Source organism: Rhagoletis pomonella, unplaced genomic scaffold, assembly GCF_013731165.1.
Source record: "Rhagoletis pomonella isolate Grant_MI unplaced genomic scaffold, Rhpom_1.0 Rhpom_scaffold_00005, whole genome shotgun sequence".
Lineage (NCBI taxonomy): Eukaryota > Metazoa > Arthropoda > Insecta > Diptera > Tephritidae > Rhagoletis > Rhagoletis pomonella.
The window spans coordinates 62,409,863-62,416,537 of NW_023458559.1; positions in this window are offsets into that span (position 1 = coordinate 62,409,863).

Consider the following 6,675-nt stretch of genomic DNA (forward strand, 5'->3'; position numbering starts at 1 on the left):
GTATGTTTACATAAATAATTAAATTTTTCTAAATTAAGGATTATTTATTTGGATCTTTCCAAAATAACTCAGTAACAAAAACATAAAAACCACATTGCATTAATTAAATGATTTCCGTACCGGTTAACAAATCATAGTTCCATCAATGCTCCCTGCGTCTTAAGGAAATTCACCAATGTTGAAAAATTTTGTGGCAATATTTTTCGTAAATTCCCGCCAACAAATAGTTTCATCCATCAATTTGTTTATCAGGGCATTTGCCACTCGATGGATTATTGTACATACCGCTAATTTGTGAACCCCATGCATTTGACCAATTCCATGATGTTGGCTACCATTACCTAATTAGTGCAGAGTCAATAATAATTGCTGTAGCGGACTTAAGCCATTATTACACCCACTGTTATATTGTAGGTCCGCTCCAATTTTTAATAAAATTTCTTCAATTTGGCTACGAGATAGCCGAAATTTTTCTACTACATCAAAATCTATACTGTAGCTGATTTTTTCTTTTATGACACGCCTTTTATTATTTGCAGATTTTCCTCCTCTAATAAATTTAATAGTTCGAATCGAAGCATTTTTTGTGTCAATATTTTATCGAATCACGTGTTAGAGCTTAAGTTTTAGATTGTTAAGGTATAGTTGTATTATCCTTTTACAATAAATAAATAAATAAATTCATTCAGACTGAATAAATGTAACTTATCACTTGTATGATAGGTAAAATTACTTTTAGCAAAATAATGCTAAAGTTAGCAAAATGAAAGATGATAAGTGATATATACAAATTTTTGGTGCAACGAAATGCTAATAAATTTTGATAATTTGCATAACTTATCACTTATCCGCTAAACCTTTTCGCCAAGCATTTCAAATTTTGGTGCAACGCTTATCTATGATTTTGAGTGATATTTTACTTATCAACACTCATTTGAGTGACTTTTCCTTATCATGTTGGTAAAACACAAAACTTTGCGTAAGTTCGATAATCTGCTAAAATGCTAATGATAATTCGTTGGTGCAATAGGGCCCAGGTCGGCTAAATAATCTAAAAAGTGCTTCTTGAAGAATAGAATAGATAATGTTCGATGCTCTCCACCTCCTACTCGTCTCTGGAACTGCGACAAAAATCGTCGGTTGGGTATCCTAACCTTTTTCCGTGTGTGCCCATCAGGCAGTGTGAGGTGATTATCCCGACTACTATTCTGAGAAAAGAGCGATGGAGGCGAGAGAGAGCTATGGATCGCTTTACATATATCCTCGGCCAAATTTGCCTGGCAGTATGGCAGTTGGTTTCTACAGCCCACCTGGTATTTAGACCAGACCTTTACTGTGTGTTTTCAGGAGGTTAGAAGTATGCCTGTATTTTGAGCGGAATTGACTTCGGATATTTCCGTCCCCTCCTTGCCAGCTCATCGGATATGCAGTTGTTAGGAATGTCCCTGTGTCCAGGGACTCATACGTTGAACAGTCAAGAATCATTTTGATGTCAGCAGGTTGAGAGTCTTCCTGCATTCTATGTCTAAGTAGGACGTTGTTCAGTTAGAATTAAGAGATTTGATACCAGCCTGGCTGTCAGAATAAATAGCGATAGCCCGTCCTGGAGCGACGTTCCAAAGGTTTGGTGCAGTGCTCCCGTGGCGATCACGGCAGTAGTCCCTGTATTCGTTCCACTTTGCCGCTGGACAAAGTGTTGTTTGGCGTAGGCCACTTTACGGTGGCCAAGTAGAAAAGGATGGGTCTTATCGTAGCTGTGTAGAGCCAGTGTACTATATGTGGTTTAATTCCCAATTTTTTGCCTATAGCCGTCTTACAGTCATACAGGGAGGTATTGGCCTTCCTGAAGCGGTCTTCAATATTTCGCTTCCATTCAATTACCTTGTCTAGAATAACTCCAAGGTATTTGACCTCGGTAAATGGAGACAGCAATTTTTCCTTCATGCCGCACATACCCTTAAAAATGTTTTGGCTTATAGAGTGCTGGAGAACTAGATTCTCATTGACCTTTGGTTGGAAAAGTAAAAAATTACTGGGTGAGATACAGGCCTCTCAGTATACTCAAGGCCAAGCCATGAAAGAGAAAATGTAGGACGCTTTTGACTTCTTCGTCTCATAGAAGGCTGCAACAAAAGTTGTTCTGCGGAAAATTAGATTAGATTACACAGTGGCCCAGCATAACTACCCTGAGCTGAGAGCGATCCAGAAGAAAAACCTGCAAGGTTATATCCGCAGATACGAACGTTTCTCTTTTTTATGCGCCGAAAGTACAAATGGATGGACAATGGATCCTAGAAAAAAAAATATAAGGCCGTATGAGCTCAAGCTTACTATCCTGTCGACGACAGTCAGGTAAGGTGACTAATACCTGGTCTAACCGAATCGAACTTTTTTGTGCCAATTTTTTAAAGAGTTTTTTGTGGCATTAATCTTACTTAAATTAGCATACGAAGCCTTACAATGAATATTTGATAAGGAAAAAGTGCGCTTAATTAAGCGTTATGACAGCAAAAGTGTAGCAAACCAATGAGAAATTAAATGCAGAGAAAATATAGATTACAAATTTCAGACAAGTTTTGACCAAAGCAGCGAGTTTTTGGTAATTTCTTCATAATAAATGTTCTTAATTATTACTAAGAATTTGTTTGTGCATTTTTAAGTGCGAGAAATGCTGGTTGGTGGCCAAGTGACGCAAAGAAAGGTATGCGTGCAAGGATAATGGTGAATAGCTGAATTGTCCAAGCCGCGACGAAGCAATCAAGTGTGCAACCGCCGCAACCGTGGACACTTAGTGCAGAAGAAAAGGACTATATCACATTACAAGTGGCGGCGACGACGGCAATGGCCGCTTGAGCTAACGAGTAAGGAACCAACAAAACGCTGGAAGGGAGGAAAAATGCATGGCAGAGGATGAAAAGAGCGAGGAAAGTGTTACTAAGTGAAGTAGTGGAGTTCGTTATTTTAAAGCGAATTATAACTGCTTTTGCGGTTCACTTTATTATAACCATAACTACCAATAATTTTCGGCAACCCTTGTGACTTGTTTTGTCAGTTTGAAAACGGGGTAGGCTGCTCAGAAAAAGAAAACAAAACTGCGGGCAGTATTTTTGCTAACCACGTGTGACACGCACGCAAAGCAGGTTTAACAAGAACCAAAAACGCAAAAAATTAAAATAAAAGCAAAATTGTAACACAAGAAGGCACGAAAGGGATGGGACGTAAAATGAAAAAAATAAAAAAGGCTTTCATATCGGTTTCACTTTCAAGCGCTGTAGGTATTTCTTTATAATAATTTTTTATACGTAGTGAAGAAAATAATTTCTATAGCGACAATATGATTATATCATATTACAGGTTTATTAATGTGTTGAGCAGCGCTGCGAGGATGAAGAAGGAAAAAACTACTCAACCCAACTTAAAAAAAGTGTTAAAAACAAGCGGCTGCCTTAGATAGGGGTTAAGAAATAAGCTTGAAATAATTTTAAAATGAGTAGCGAAGAAGCAGTTGAGAATGTGTTAGAAAGAGAAATAAAGAATACAGCTCCAAGTGCTTTAAAGCAAAAGTTCTTGCATGCCTCATAAAACCATTCTGTGTGGCATAAAGCAATTGGCACATATCCTTTACACTGAAGGCACAAATACATCACACTCATATGTTCGCAATTTGCAGCGCCAGCCTATCGCACATGACATATCACACTTTCTGTTGCCTACATATATATATACATACACTACGTGACAAATGAAAGTGTACACCTTGTTCTAATTCACAATTATTAAAAAAAAACTTGTTTGCGTGTTATTTATGAAAATATAGTTCCATCTTTAATATAAACCATATAAATCAATATTTTACACTTTTTATAAAGTTCACAAAAGCTCAAAAAAATTTTCATCCATATTTTCAACTTTCTATTAATTCTAATTCTATAAATTCTAGAAAATTTTTGAGTATGCAGTTTTGTAGCCCATTCAATTTTAGTCTGATGAAGTGGAACGGCTAAAAATACCGTTGATTTTTGAGAATTTTTTTTTGTGACAGAAATTTGCACCTTTTCCACATAAGCACGAATTTCTTATAAAATAACATGCGGGAGACCGTTAACAACAAAATTTCAAAAACATCAACGCCAGTTTTTGTAAATTGTACTTGTATATAAAAAACCGCTAATGTTTAAAATTTTGACGAAAATTTTTTGAACTTTATATAAAGTGTGAAACTTTGATATAAAGGGTTTTTATATTATAGAATGAACTATATTTTCATAAATAATTAATGTAAAAAAAAAATTCATGAAAATAATTGTGAATATTATATTAGAACCTATAGTCGCCTAGTGTATATACATATAGAGCTTTTTTCAAGCAAATCCTGTGTTTGCTGTTCCAGTACCGCATTGTGCGTTTGTGCGCGCCATTCGTGTCTGTTAGCAGTGTTGCCAGAGAAATATTTTGTTTGGAGCTAAACCGGGCGAAAAAAGAGCTAAAAAGAGCTAAATAATACTAATAGTAGCTAAAATGAAGAGCTACAATATTTATTAAGGTTGAGCATTTATTGAAGTAAGGTTTTTTTACATTTTCGGTCATTTTAATAAAAACAACGAATTTTATAAGTTTAAGTGCTGAAAAAATCTTTTTAACCCAAAATAAGGTGCATATATTTCGAATTCGTTGCTATGGCACTTATAACAGTGAAATAAAAATACTTTATAAACTGCTAAAGTCTGTAATTTCAGATATTTGAATTGAAAATTTTTTTCGCAAATTTTTTCTGGAAAGTTTTACTTCCAGCTCTCGTTAAAGGTAAAATTAATAAGGTAAAACAAAACCTGCGCTATCCGAAAAAGGATTTTCTTCTAATTAATTGATGAATTCTTTAACCTAGATCCAAAAGTTTATGGTGGATACACTGCATCTCGAAATTTTAAGTTGTGGCTTATACTCGTATAAACCAAATAAAATTAAAACTTTCTGGAGCTTAAAAAGTGCTAGATAAATTTGAAGAGCTAAAAAAAGAGCTAGTAGCTAAAACCCAATTTCGGAGCTAAATGGAAAAATAAAGAGCTAAATCTAGCTCCAAAATCGCCAAAATGTAACACTGTCTGTTAGTCTGTCATGCTGTCAGTACATATAACTTTTCCAACAGCTTTAAGTGTAAGTAATTGTGTCAGTTGGATAACAACAAAAGCAGCAGCCACAGCAACAATAGCCAGTGGTAAAAAACCAAAACATAAATAATGAAACAATAATAAACAGCACAAAATAATAAAGCAAAAAAATTACATATTTTGCAAAACAATGGACTAACAATGCCAAAGTAGAGGGCCAACAACAATGCCACACTCATACAACGAAACTGATACCAACAGCGGACGAAGGCTGTCGACTGATGGCTATGTAGATACATATAAAAATCTAAGGCAGAGTCTGAAATTGAGTCTAATACCGAGTGATATCAATGTCCTGAAGGGACAACAGCAACAATGCAAGTATTATGATTATCAACACAATGCGTGTTTATTTGCTGCTGCTAATTTTTAACAACAACAACAATAGCTTTTGCTATTACACACAACTCAAGCAACCATCCACTCACTCACAGCTCATTATGATGTGATTTGATGTTGATATGACATGTCACAACTGGTTGGTTGCTGCCGCTGTTGACAAGAGTGATAATACAAGAAGGTGAGTAAAAAATGAATGGAAAAAATAACATTCGCTAATATAGCTAACAAAAGTGTCGCCGCTTAATAATAAGAGACAAAAAAGTATAAAAAAAGGTAGAAAAACAAGTCCACTTTTATTTCGTCATCGGCTGGTAAGTTAAATACAACAAAGTACTAGATAGTTATGGTATTGCTGCTTAAGTATGGTTAGGTTAAGTAAACCCGGTTGCCTACTATACATCCGTGATCCCTCCAGGGAATTCCCCGTAAGTGGAATTACGGGCTTGACAACACCGGGGTATTCAGTCAAAGGCTTCAAGTCCATGAGTCGAGTGGAGGCTCAACTGGCAGAATGCCTTCGGCTTTCGAGGTCTGACCAGAGACTGAGACTTAACTCATTCTGGTGCCACTGGGAACAGAGCCCCGTAGTAAACTATACCTACTATTGCCTGTTCTTGGGAAGGATCCTTCGGGAAGTTTTCGTGGTTGTTATGGTTTAACACCCAAATGCGGATAGAACCAGTAACGGTTCAATGTAAAGTTGCATAGCAACCGGGGGTAGGCCTCAAACCTTACCAAGATGGTTAGTGTGTCCACCCCACACTGCCAAATGGCACCGAAATGCAAGCATTACGGGCTTTACGCGTTGGCGATGGCGAGTACCGCAGACGATGGAACGATGAGCTGTATGAGCTTTACAACGATATCGTCACAGTGCAGCGAATTAAAATACAGCGGCTCCGCTGGCTTGGTCATGTCGTTCGAATGGACACCGACGCTCCAGCTCTGAAAGTCTTCAACTCGGAACCCGCTGGTGGTAGCAGAGGAAGAGGAAGGCCCCCACTGCGATGGAAAGACCAGGTGGAGAAGGACTTGACTGCACTTGGCATTTCTAATTGGCGCCAGTTGGCACAGAAAAGAAACGACTGGCGTGCTTTGTTGAACTCGGCCAAAATCGCTTAGGTGGTTACAGCGCCAAATAAGAAGATGAAGAAGATGCTCTGAC